This window comes from Gopherus flavomarginatus, chromosome 3 (assembly GCF_025201925.1).
Source record: "Gopherus flavomarginatus isolate rGopFla2 chromosome 3, rGopFla2.mat.asm, whole genome shotgun sequence".
In the NCBI taxonomy this organism is placed as follows: Eukaryota; Metazoa; Chordata; order Testudines; family Testudinidae; genus Gopherus; species Gopherus flavomarginatus.
In genome coordinates this window covers 155,424,935-155,439,367 of record NC_066619.1, presented here as the reverse complement: position 1 = coordinate 155,439,367, position 14,433 = coordinate 155,424,935, and the positions used below count along the sequence as shown (strand labels likewise).

Below are 14,433 nucleotides of genomic sequence, written 5' to 3'. Positions count from 1 at the left end.
AGTCTGAGGTACAGAACGTGCTGTACAGAATACAGTGTTAAATCACTGCTATTGCTTCTAGAAGTACACACACATTTTGGTTTTATTAAACTGACTCTGTGAATTGCACTGATCATTAATACACGTTTGTTGCTGTACAGTCGATCTGAAAAGCAACTCAATTGTGTTAGGTTAAGTTTGACTTATGATGTTGTTGAAATTCTGGGCAATTTTCTGCATGAAGCATCCTATTGTTCCTCTATGTGTTACTGTGGGCATTAGCTTGACATGCGGTCACTCCCTTCTGAATTTTTTTACTCAAATGTAGGGCCTGTTCTGCCACCCTTACTCATATTGGGCCAGATTCTCTGATAGTGTGTGTTGGTGTTACTCCATTAACTTCACTGGAGTCACTCCAATTTACCGTACCTGAGGATCTGGCATGGTGAATAATACTGTACTCCATGAGTAGTCTCACTGATTTCAGAGTAGTGTACTACTTAGTGTAAATAAAGGTGGCAGAACTGGGCACAGAATTGGCCTTGGTAAACGGCGAGTTTCTGCTTGTGTTCTGTGTACTGAAAAACCCCATCTAGCGTATTTATTTATGAATGGCCTGTGTGCTACATACAGGTATTGTGTGATTTTAAAACAAAATATCCTAGTGTCAGGGTGAGGGATTGTACCATCCCATTCTTTACTCCTGGAGGCTGGGAGTGCATCAATTCCTGTTCTTGGGACTCTGTGGCTGTATTAACAATATTAAGAGGCTCTGGAAGGAAAAAGGTCCATCCTTGCTTAGCTTGGTACACAGAAAACACAGTAGTTCAGGCACTTAGTAATTTTCATTGACTTCAGATATTTACCAGTATCTTAGCCACAGTTCTGCATCTCTATACCGACAATATCCAGGACGCTTAATTACAGATTTGCCAAGAATTGGTTATTTGCATTCAAGGCATCAGTCATTCTTTGTAACAACTATTGCATTGTAAAATTGGTTTAGTACCCACTGAAGTACAGGTTCTCCAATCATGGCATGTTTAGGTGGTAGTGGTTGTTGAATTCAGTCTTTACACCTTGCTGTGGCTGCGTGGCTATAGTCTTGCTCTGGGTCTTCTTTGGAACCTCTTTCTGTGTTAAGTCAGAGGATATTTCAGGACCTTATCCTGTGAGGTTGGCTTTGGTGAGGCTAATGGTACTCAGCTACTCACAGGATAGGTACGTATTCAATTACATTAATTTGACTTTGTAATGTTTCTGGCCATCTGCAGATATGAAACAGGAGGTAGCATTACCAGATTCTGTGAAACATCAGAGTAGTATAAAGCCATGGAAACAGTCTTGATTAATGTTTGTGATACAGTACCTGCAAAAATCCTACAGTGTTCCTTTTCAATAGAACTTCTAGTTACAGACTTGACTGATTCAGGTTTGGGATTCTAGTATGCCATGATGCCATTACACATAAGGATGACTTTTTTTTTTTTTTTTTTTTTCCATTCTGGTTGCTGAGTTAGGGTTCGTGCTTGGAAAGGTTTACTGGCCTTGAAAAGGTTTTTGTAGTGGTCCACCCAAGCGCTTCCAATCTTGGTTGGTCATTAAAATCGCATCATTTTAATTATTATCTTGCATCTTTCCATACTTCAGATCAGACAGGATTCTATCAGCTGGAATGCCAGACTGCTTTGACATGGTATGAAGTGTTGTTTTCTAGCATTAGCGACTCCAGAGAAAATAATCACTAAATCGGGTTGAAATTTAAGCATGTGAGGGTAAAAATACATGGTAATCAGATTTAAATGAATAAAAGAGAGAACACATGCTGACATGTAAAACTACACAATTTTTATAGGTACTAAGTATCTGATAATTGCAGCTTTGTAGTGGTATAAAATATTCCTTTCTAGTGCTTATTGTTCATGAGACACTGCTCTTCAGACTGTCACAGATCATTTCATTTTCTCAGTGCTCATTTTGGCATGGTTTCAGTCATAAAGTTCAACCCGTATTGTTACCCTAACCCCCTGTTATCTGAAACAGGGCTATTATTCCTTAGCATCTATTCACTTAATTGAATAATGTTCTCAATTGCCCGAAACCTCAGTAACACAAAATTGTTTGTCTCTCTTGACATTCAGAAAATCTAAGACTTACTGGATAGCCAGTCCTTGGACTCTGTGGACACTTAATGTTCATTGCCTGTTATAAGTAGAAACTCTATTTTGATGTTTTACTCCGGTTTCCAAATGAAGAAACCCACAAGGAAAATCTAGTGATCAAAACTGAAAATACATTTCAGGGTTTTTTCCGCTAATGAAAATTCAGCTAAGTTCTTGGCTGTGTTTTTAAATTCTAATGGGGGGGGGGAAACACACATGGTTTCTAGACCTTATTGTGCTAGAGTTTAGATCCTTGGAAATAGAATAAAAATAGTATATGATAAAGGTGTAACCATATGTGTTCTGCAGTCTGCAGCAGTTTGGTGGGAATTTCTTTCCCGGGTATGTTTTGGAAAGCCTCAGTCCTTGTATTGCTTTCAGTTTTCCTTCTCTGACTTGTGACACACTGACTCAGCCTATGTTTGATAGCTCTAACCCAAAGGTTAAAGGGGTTTTTCAGTCTAGAAGAGACATCTGGCTTGTGTGTTTAGGAACACTTTTTGCATTTTGTTAGCACTATTGTTTGTTCACTTAAATTATACATATACATACACAATACAATATTACATGTATATTGCATATGATGGTCAGGTGAAAGGGGAGTGACTGGCATGTGGATAAGATCTGAGAGATAAAGTCGGAGAATCTGGTCAAAGATTAGTTTTCTCGTTAACAAGTAACACACTCTATGGCAGTTATGTTCATGGGCCAGGAAATTTTTTTTAGAAACTTGATGCCATTTCATCTTTCTTTTTCCTTTCCCTGCTTGTTCTGTTCCTCTTTTTCTCCATCTCTTTTTCTTTTTCTGTTCCTCATGAGAATGGGAATCAGGAGACTTCAGTTCATTCCCATTTTTTTCCCCCACTGCCTTGTCATGTGACCTCGGACAAGTCATTTTTAACCTCTTTATCCTTTTGCTACTCCATCTGCAAAATGGAGATTACCATGTTTACCCAACTTTGTAAAGTGCTGAGAGATTACTGGATGAAAAGCTCTAAGTGCAAAATAGTATTTTTGCCTCTCCAGGTGTCTGTTTCCAAATGTGGCCAGGCCCAGAAAGGAAGCTGTACTGCTTATGAATTTTGTAGCTATCACTAAACTGGAACTAAACACTATAAATTAGCACTCTTGGAGACTTCAGAGAGATGCCTGCATCTGATTTCACGTTGGTGCAATTGAGAAACAACCCCACTGAAATTAGTGGCGTTACACCAGTGTAAAACCAGTGTACCTGAGGTTGGATATTGGTCCTAATTCTGCAGTGCTATAGCTGCCCTTTAAGTCTGCCAGTGCTGATAAAGGTCACTGCTGCTCGCAAAATAGCCTGGAAAGAGAAGAACAAAAAATGAGGAAAGAACCAAACCCAGGAAATCACTGACACTGTGTGTGTTTGTTTGTTTGTTAATTTCACCCAGTAAAATATTTTACCTGAATTTAAGACATGAAAATGTAATAACATTGAGTTTGCCCAGAATGTAATAAGATGGGCGTTTAACGGCACCTAAGGAGTGTTCAGTGGGGTTCTGTTATTTGTTATTTGTGTTGCAGTAGGTACCTAGTATCTCCAATCATGGCCCAGGACCCCATTGTGCTTGGCACTGTACAAACACAGACAAAGAAGACAGTCCTGGTTCCAAGGGGCTGACTATTTAAGTGTAGGACACGGGACAACAGATGGAGACCACAGACGGGGGAATACAAGGAAACAATCAAGCAATACTGGTCAGCATGATAGGAAGTGGTCTTGGCACATCAGCAGCCTAACTGTGCGCAAGGTTTTGGGTGGGGAGTTGGTCCAGAGATTTGGGCACCTAACTCCCCGAAGTTTCTGTGAAGCCCCAGCTGTAAAGTGTGTGCATTTGTGAGGTCGGAGTGTGGGAGGATGGCAGAAAGTCCACAAATCTAGTGCAGCAGTAGCCCATCTCCGCTCGAGAGGAGATCCAGGTTTGAGAGCAGGTAGGGAATGGGCCTCTGCTGGTGTTGGCTACGATTGGGCCTGGGGACGGAAGGGAAGGCTGGCTTTTTATTAATTTATTTTTTTAACCTAGATTTAGATTTAAACAATAGTGTAAAAAATAACAATCACTCATACAAGTTCTAGGCATCTTATTAACTGATATAAGATTAATTGCTAACCACCTGCTAACCTGAAACACTCAAGTGTGGCTAGCACAAAACCCAGCCTGCCAGAAGCATTAAGCAGTTGGAGACAATAAGTTAGTTCAGCCAGTCAGTATCAAAGCAGTAGAAAAGCCCCTTTTCCCTCCTCGCCATCTCCAAGCTCATAACTTCAAGCCTCCTCCTTCCCCAAGTGTCACATAAATGGCTTTTTGGTTGAACTGGAAATCAGAATAACTTCTTAATTCACACCAACACCTCTAAATGTACTTAGCCAGTAGCTAATGGTCATAACTGGTGCTGCTCTTCCCTGTCTTACGGATACTTACTTTCCTCTGCTGTTAACTCATTTCGAGGTGGTAGAATCATGCCAGCAGAGGTAGCATTGCTACCACCCGCTATAGCGTATCAGTCATGCAGTTGAGTTCATTTGTATTCTGCTGTCACATTAGTTAAAATGTCTAGAGTCTTCAACCTTTCACAGGAACATCCAGTTACACAGATATGCACCCCTTGAAAGAGCAACCAAGAATAGGCAACTGCGAGAGTTTCCTACAAGGAGTTAGATGAGTATTTGCAGGAAAAAGTATTGAGATGTGCAAGAGATGACTCCCTTCCCAGCCAACCTCTTTCCTAAAATGTGCCAAGTTCAATTCTGAAATTCCAGTAAGATCCTTGTTTTTATACACCTCTGATGTGCTGCTGGTGATCAATTCACTATCTCACTACACTCGGGAAAACTGGGAAGTAGAGCAGCAATTCCACTTGCAGTAGAAAATACAGCCACAGTAATTGCATGGACCTTGGATTATATTAATAGATTTTAAGGTAAGAAAGGACCATTATCGTCTAGTTTTACCTCCTAATACAGTAACTCCTCACTTAAAGTCGTCCTAGGTTGCTGATCAATTAGAGAACATGCTCGTTTAAAGTTGTGCAATGCTCCCTTCTAACCTTGTTTGGCAGCCGCCTGCTTTGTCCACTGCTTGCAAGAAGAGCAGCGCATCGGAGCTAACTGATGGGGGCTTGGAACCAGGGTGGACCGGCAGCCCCTCTATCAGTTCCCCGCTCCCCTAAGTTCCCTGTGCAGCAGCCACCCAGCAGGCTATCAGTTGCAGCTATCCCTCCCGGCACTGCCATGTGCTGCTCCTGCCCTCTGCCTTGTAGCTGCTCTCCGAACCTCCTGCTTGCTGTGTGTGTGGGAGGGAGGGGGGGCTAATGTCAGGAGCGGGGGGATGGGAGGACACCTTACACCCCGCTTACCCCTTCTCCATATAGAGCAGGGTGGGGACAGGACAGAGAGAGCCTGGAGCAGCAGCTGCTCTCTCAACTTCCTGATCCACTTAAAAAGACCATGCTCTTAAGAGTGTGTCAGCTTACTTAAAGGGGCAGTGTGCATCTCTCTCTCTCTCTCCCACACACAAGGTTGTGTCTGTCTCTGTCTGCTAGGCTGTCTCCCCTCCCTTCTCCCTGCTGCCTTGTAGAGTGTGAGGCTACATTGTTGTTAATGTATTAACTCTTGAGGGCTCACCTAGTTCATCAACATAGTTTTTTGTCTGGTGAAAAACATTTCCCTGGAATCTAGCCCCCCCCTTTACATTAATTCTTATGGAGAAATTGGATTAGCTTAACATCATTTCGCTTAAAGTCACATTTTTCAGGAACATAACTACAACGTTAAGTGAGAAGTTACTGTACTGGTCTCCTGATTCCCAGTCCAGTGCCCTCTCCGCTGAACCACTATTCTTCCCTGATAGAGGGGACTGCTTACTCCTTCAGAGGAGGGATGTGGAAAGGGAGTGTGTGTGTGTGCGCGCGCGCATAATTATTTTTTAAAGGCCTTTCCCCATTGGTTGGTTAGAATCTGTTAGTGGAGGTGCATTGTTAATATCTAGAAACAGGAGCATCGTAACAGCCCCTTCCTCTAGGACTGGTGTGCAGAGGTGCCAAACAGTAGTAAGAGGTTGTAGTGGGAGGAATTAAGGCTTTTAAATAGCAGTGTTAATCTTGGTGCCATGTTACACATGTCATCACAGCTGGATGCACGTCCAGGAAATCAGTGACTAGACAGCTCTCCTCTTCTCTCTGGGTTCTCATATTGCTCTGAGAGCCTCTCAATGTACAGCCGTGTTCTCTCTACCTGTAGTTCTCTGAGGCCATTAAAAAAAGGCTCTGGCAACTGTTTTAGCAAGAGAATGTAAAAATACTTTAAATGCATCTCTGCCAGTGTTGGTACACCCTGTGAGAAGCTGGTAAGGAGCATTTCTGCCCTCTGGATGCTCTCCATGCAGCAAACTGTTTTGAGTTGTCTCAAGCCCCCCACACAGGTACCTTCTGGCTTCTTGCACCCTGTGCCAATATTGCCTAGGCCCTGATCTGGGTCCTAGAGCTTGATCCTGCAGGATGTTGAGCACTCTGGCCCCAAGACAGTGAAGCACTAAAGCACACGCATAACTTCAGCATGTGAGTAGTCTCAGTGCTCACATGCCTAAAGTCGAGAGCGTATTTAAGTGCTTGGATGTGTCAGGACCAGACTGCTCAGCGCCTTGCAGGGTACACTGTTAGTGTACAGCCCTGTTCCCCATGCTAGCCCTGTGCCACACCGTGGGGGGGAGTGGTTGTGGCTCTGTGTATGGGCCCCTCAGGCTACGGTGTGCATTGGCCGTTGTGGGGAGGAATAGTTACTTCTGCAGCAGTGTCTGGAGGTATGCATCTGAGGCAGCCAGCAGTAACCGGGATGGTTATAATGGCTTGGTCAGTTGCTTGATCCTGCAGGTGCTTTTGGTGAGGGGTGGAGAGCACCCCCAGCTCTCGCTGACTTCAGGTTTCCATAGATTATCCGTCTAGGGGAGGCCTGTAGAGACATACAGTCAGTTCCTCTGCTGGTTGCAAGTCATGTTGCCCAGCTGAGGGTCTGGCCCATGGACTCCTTTTTAACATTAAAAATGTCCCTTCGGAAATCACGGGGCAGGCCGAACTGTTCCTTAATCTTGAAGCCCATTGTTGGTGTTGCCTGAGAGCAGAATGCAGTGGGGCTGCTTCAGTTTGCTGTTGCTGTGTAGGAAATTAAAGTGAACCCTGCGAGTGGCACGTATCCTCCCAATTTTCCTGGCATGGTGGGCAGTAATTAAAGCAGTAGCACTGGACTGTTACATAAGTGTCAGCAATTGGTACGTGGCAACAAAACAAACAAAATCCTGACGTGTGATGGGTTTGTGGTGTGAGAAAATGTCTAAGGAGAAGCACTTTGGAGTCTAGGAAGGGACTTTACTGTTGCAATTGAAAGCGACTTTTTATTCTCAGGAACAAAAATATCTTGTTTTGCTTTCAATTTAACTCATGTAGCTCAAGAAATTATGATTCTGCTGTTCGTTTAGTTTTATAACTTCCTACTTATTGCTTGTGCAGATGGGTTATATGAAATGCGTATCTCCTTGGGCATTTCACAAACACAAAATGTACTGCAGTCTGATCGGCCACTCCTCTACAGGAGGGTCCCTGCCCTCTTTGAGAGCAGGGGCATCTTCTGCAGTGATGGGAGCGTTGCTTTCTCTGTGCAAAATAGTGAATTTTCCCCATCTCAATATGAAGAGGCACAAACTGCCGGCAGAGTGGATTTGATTTAAATCACTAGTCAGGAAGACTTCATTTAATCATGGATTTCTACATAAAAGTGCAGGTAGATGTAGGTTTCATTTTTAGAAGGTACACACTATACATTTAAGTGATTTATTCTGAAAACTTTTCAGATTAGTTTTACAGCTATATTAGAAAATGAATGATTGGTTATTTCATTTACCAAAGGTAACTGAAGCAGATATTTATGAAGTCATTGGGAGGTGAACTATCTCCAGTTCAACAGGTGAATCATTTATATTTGGAGGATTTTCTTGCCATGCTGTATTAGGAGGAGAACATCACCAGACAGGCATTTAAATTGTTTTAGTTAACTAAAACAACGTTATGTATTCTGGATTTTTTTCCTTCAACCGCAAAGGATAATATTTTAACAAAACAAGCATATGAATTTTTGAATTTAAACATTCAAGTTTTTTAAAATCAGGTTTGTTTTTGTTAAAACTGTTTTTAACTAAAATAGTTAAATGAAATATTTTAAAAAAATTAAATTTGACTCTGTCAGTCAGGTGAACATGAGAAACTTAAAATATTGGCTTCTGCAGCTAACTCAGTTGTCTTCACCTTCATTTTCCTGTTTGTTTATAATCTGGAAAAGGAAAAACAAGCTTTCCTGCCTTTTCAGGTCCCAAACGAGTTTTCAATTTGGAATGAATTAGTGCAAAGGAAGAAAACATTCTTTCTACACCGGCAGAAGAAACTGCTGCTGTTTAAAAGTGAGATTATCACTTCAACAGGCTCTGAATTGAAGTGCTTAAGTGACTTCCACCAGTTCACTGCTGTGACTTTCTTTAAAACATCATCAGCAAAAATATATTTCTTGAATGGTTCACCCTTAGCTCTGAAATTTACTATAGTTGGCATTATGGAGGGATGGTTGCTGGATGTCCATGTCATAGCCAACTCCTCTTCTTCAGCAGTTAAGGTTTGACCCTGGTACCGAGTATTGAGGATATTGGCAAGAAAATGAGCTGGCGATAATGCTTCTCCCATTTGTATTTTTAATGCTTGTAATTTAACTCTGTCATTGCATATTTCTTTTTTTAAGAGCTCACTCAGTTCTTTCCTAACTTCAACAGCGTCAGCAATAAAACAGCTATTTCCCTGCATTTTGTTCAAGGCTACAGAAATAGGCTTCGGGGTAGTCAGCATGTGTTCAACATTTCTCTTAAGCCCAATGTTGAGAACTTGGGCTTTGACGGTGCCATCTATTTTTTTCACAACGTTGTTCACAAATTGTCATCAGATTAGGCCAGTTCTTGATATAGTACTCAAAACAGTCCACTACTGAGTTCCATCGCACGTCTTGTGGGAGAGTTCGCTTGGTTCCTCCCACTTCTTTCAGAGCAGCTACTGCAAAGTGGTTGTTATGGAAGTATTTTACAATTTCAACATTAGCCTTTATTTCTGGAACAGTGAAGTCTTTGACTAGGAGGTGCATCAAATGAGCACTGCAACCATATGTTAGCTTGGGACTCTTCTAAATTTCTTCTCATCTTGGATACATTTGCAGCATTGTCTGTGACCAAGCTGCATACTAGACATTTGAATTTTTTCCCCACAGTTTGTTATAGCTTTTACTGCCACTTCTTTTAAGTATTCTGCTGTGTGTACATTTCCTGATGTATCAGTTGTTTCTGTAAGGAAGAAGTTCCCTTCTTCTGTTGTCACACAGGCGCATACAACAGGATCATTGTGGACGTTGCTCCACCCACCAAGACTCAGGTTAACAATTTCACCCTCTAGACCTTTTGCACACTGCTCAATTTCTCTTCCATACACTTTGTCCAGCAATTTGCCTGTGATAGCTGCTCTGTTGGGTGGACTGTATCCTGATCTTAATGACTGAACCATGTTAATGAAGTGTGGGTTGTCAATCATACGGAAAGGAGAGTTTGTTGCATAAACAGACCGGGCAACTTTTTAAATCAATTACCTCTTTTTGTAATCTGCTGCTTCTTATCACAAACGTATCTATTGTTGTATCTGGATGATGGCGATTTTTTTTTTGCTACAGGTGGTATACTGTGGCTATGTGATGTGACTGAAACACTATCACTGGCAGATAACTCTGAAACTATAGAAAATGATCGTGATCTTGAAGGTGGATACTCTTCAGAATCCTGTGTGTTGAGGATGGATTCTCCTAAACTAAGTCAATGCAGTTATTTAATTGTTATTACCATACCACTCATTTAGTATTACTCATTGCATTCACTGACACTCAGTACCACTCTAAAGGTGAAATTGTAAAAGGAAGATCTGCCTATTTCAGCTATTTATTTTTTATCTCAACTGCATCTAAAACAATAGTATCATAGAGTAACAACTATATTTTTTGCTCAAACATGAGAATTCAAGAAAAGTCCAGAAGGAAGACAGGCAGTCCTTAAGAAAGAAGTATGAAATAAAGAAGTTTACCGACCTGAAGATCCAGCGTGCTCAGACATGTTCCTTTCATCATCTCAACGCAGCTTCTTCCTGAGAAGGAACACTTCTCATGATGTTGTTTCATTTGAGCAACCAGGCCTTGCATATCTTTGTTGCGCTGTTTGCATTTTGCATGCATGCCTGTCTTACCCACAGGTAGAGGAACTTCATTAAAATATTCCCAAACTGGGTCTCTTTTACGACCTGCTGCCGTTATAGGTTTTCTCTTCTAGTGAGAGAATGGTATGGTAGATCTCAAATCAATGAAGGCTACACTCAGAAAGACCTCAAGACTTCTGGAATATGCTGCTCAAACAGTTTCACTTTTGTTTCTACTGCCTGTCCCGCCCTTCTCACATTTTTTCTCCAGACATCATCTTCCTGTCCAGATCTATTTCTGCCCCCCAGCAGTCTTCTATTCATTGAACTTTTTGAAACTTTGCACCTTTTAGAGACACTGTACACAAATTTGCAGAGGGACAATAGGGTTGAGGTCTGTTATTTCTCACCTCTATATATTTATTTTATTTTAAAAACATTTTTGCTGTTAACAAGCATTTTATCTCTGGAGACACAAATCCACAGTTTGAGAACTGCGAAACTAATCATCTCTGATAGTCTTCAGTCTAGAAGATACCGAGTCCTAGAAAGATTAGCCTAAATAATCTCTACAGAAGTCCCTGGAGCCCCATAAGATTGGGTCCCTAATCCATGAACTATTGGAAGTTATTTACAAAACTTTTCTTAAACATTACATGAATATATTGTCTCATACTATAGAATTAGAATTTATAATCCCTATTCCATGGTGAGATATCTTTGAGCTATAATGAGTCTTAATTAAAACTATCCTTAGATATGTGTTTTCCTCAAAAAGCATTTTATCAAAAAAATCCGATTTGAATAAAGAATCCGATTAAAAAAAAAACAAACATTGGTTTTATTTATTTATTTATTTATTTTTATCCACCCTGACTGCCAGCTCCTTCAGGACTCGAGCTGTTTGGAAAGCTTCTGTAATTGAAAATTAAAGGCTAAAGTAGAGACGGTTATCGGGCGCTATTCAGAAAAAAATTAATCACTTTCACACATGGCTTTTTCTGAAGCTGGATTTTTCTTTTAAGCAATACTTATTTTGTGGGTGTCTCTGTCTAAAAGCATTTCGCCCCCAGCAGTTGCTGTTCATATTAAAGTAACCTGAGAGTCTTTCCCATATTGCCTAGAGATACTCCTTGTTTTCTCTAGCTCTATGAGAGAAGAGATTTAGATACCACACTTGCATAGGAGGGGCAAGGTCACCATTGACTACATGTGACCCTGTTATCCCTTGAATATGTGGGCTTGTATATTAAATCTAAGTCCTTCTATTTATTCCAAAATTCAAATTTTAGGCCACAAGTTCAGTTAAAGGTGACCTACCGTGGGGGAAGGAATTGGACTTGTTGGCTCTCTTTTTTGTTTCTTTGTCTTTTTTCAGTACATGTATGCACCCATTAGCATAGTATCTGTATTTATCCTCACAGCACCTTTGTGAGGTAGGGAAGTGCTGCTATTCCCAATCTACAGGTGGGACATGAGGCACAAAGAAACTAAGGGACTTGCCCAAGGTCACATAGGAAGTCTGTAGCAGAGCTTAGAATTGACCATAAGCCTCCTAAATTCCCGAGGAACAGTCTAGCCACTGGACCATCTTTCCACTCTGATATCTCAAGGAGTCTTGAAAAGTTGGCTGGTTGTTTTAAAATACTTTCCCCCAAAGTCCTTCCTTCCCTTAGAAATATAAGGAATACCAAATCTTGCCTCCCCTCTTTTGCTGGAGAACCTGAGTGGTGGAATGGGTGCTTTCTTTGCTCTTAGTTGAAGGGGAGAGAGTGTTTTTCTAAACAGCTGAGGGCGGGGGGGAAATCTCCTTTTTAAAGTTAAACCTACTAATGAAACCCAAAGAGTTGCGAACATTTTGACTAAAAATCCCTTCCCTCTCTGTTGCTCAGGTTTCATTTCTTAAGTGCCTGTGATGTCATACACCTGATGTCTGGAGTCTCCAAGGGAAAACAAGGCCTGACCTGAATTTCAAATGTAAAAAATCAAACGGGGGGAGGGAAGATGAATAAAAACCATCACATTTTCGATGTAGAGCATTTAAAAAAAAACACGTCAAAATCCCAAACCCAATTTGCTTTCCTCTGCAGGTCACTTTTAACCTTTGAATGGGGATGAATGAGATATGAGGATTTGCATGTGGGAAATAAAAACAACTAATTCCAGCTTTGGAGTAGGAAATTTCAAGATTCCAAACGTTTCTCCCAGCACAGAATTCCTGTACCGAACTCACTTTTTTCTAACCCTGAAGAACACCTCACAAAATAAATGTTAGGTCTAGTAACATCTGCCCATTCCTGAGGTTTAACAAGAAACAGCCTCCACAAAGTGCAGCCCTTTCGCTTCCTATTATTTTAAGGCTGAATTTGTGACTTCCCAGCCTCCTGTCCGGTTGAAGGCCTGGGACTGTCACTCTGAGGTCTCTGTCAGAAATCCTCTTAGCAGCCTGAGGGGTTTAGAGGCAGAATCCCATCTTGGGAAGGTGTCCTCTTCCCCCACCACATCATATGGACCCAGCTTTTGGGAAGGATGTGGCCAGAGACCTATAGCTTAGGAGATGGTTCAGGGAAGTATTGCAAAGCTGCAGAAGCAGATACAGGCACAAAACCTCCAAGCTATTGTATAGGCAAGTGATTTCCCACTGCCTGCTCCTTTGGGGACCTAGCTGGAAGGGAGACATCTTCCCCAACAGAAGAATTCAGTGATGGGAGCAGATGAGACCTTGCCCAGTTGTACAGGGTTGGAGTCGGAGATTGGCAGGGAAGGTGCCTTCTTCTGAGCATTTTCCTGGCCAACTGCCAGGACATGCCTTCTCCTATCAGCAATGAGTACAAGAGCCTCCACTTCCTCCTCTCTTGTACATAGACCCACATAGCACAAGGAAATGCTTCAGAAAGCAACACTGCTGTTTTATTTTGAGTAGTATTTATTTTTAATCTTTCCTTTTGCTTGTTGCCATTGAGGTCACTGGCAAAACTCCTACTGACAGGCCGGGTTGTTAATCTGGCAATGATTGAGAGTCAGGTTTTTAAAAGCGTGTTTGGTTTGTCTGAAGAAGCATTTTGGTTCAGCGTTGATGCATTTTACATTTGGAGCTTAGCTTCCAGATTTGTCCAGATACCACATTTTCAAACTAAGCCTTTAAGCTACTTGAAACCCTTTAAGTCAACAGTACTGTCCAAGCCTGGTTGTGGTTGTGTCTCGGTTTGTGTATTTTGCCTTATAATAAAAATTAGCACCAGATAAAAGGATAGTGAAGTTTATTCTGTCACTTTTCACCTTGGGGTATTTAGAAGTAGGCAGAGGTATATTTTATTTGATGTACAATTTCATCTCTGTCACATTAACAATGTGATGTATATTCCTTATAATATTGTCCAATATTAACATACCATTCTCCCATTTTTCTCCCCAGATAAACTTTGTTCCCTACCCCACTACTACTTCATTGTGTTTTTAACAGAGTTACTAAATACTTTATATTACATGACGACTGGCATTTCCAGAGTGAGTAAAATTTTGACCCCATCTGAAGTCAATGGGAGTTTTTCTATTGATTTCAGTGAGGCCAGGATTTCACCACTATAGCATACTGATGTTTGCTAAAATGATATAATTTAATAGAAATAAATCAGTTTACTGTCTCTCCAAAAGACAGATTTATTTTAAAAAACTGAAGTATGTTTTTTATTTGTATTGCAGAAGTGCACATTGGTCTCAACTGAGATCACGGCCCCATTTGTGCTTGATGCTATAGATACACATAATAAGAAATATTCCCAGCTCCAAAGATCTTGCAAAGACTTAAACGTGTGTTTTGCTTTATGCCCAGTGAATGGATCTTTTGAGTTCATTGTAAAGTTAAGCTCATGCAAAGTTTTTGCAAGATCGGGGCCTAAATAAACAAAACAGAGTGGCAGAATGGAAGTATTCAGCAAAACGCATGAGTTTAAAAGCAGCAAAGAATCCTGTGGCACCTTATAGACTAACAGACGTTTTGGAGCATGAG

General features: G+C 41.1%; 1 protein-coding gene across 2 annotated transcripts in view; it reads left to right on the top strand.

Annotated features, from left to right (window-relative positions):
• CCNI (cyclin I) overlaps window positions 1-14,433 on the top strand; it is a 52,718-nt gene that overhangs the window by 21,669 nt on the left and 16,616 nt on the right. The gene's annotated exons all lie outside the window — the stretch shown is intronic.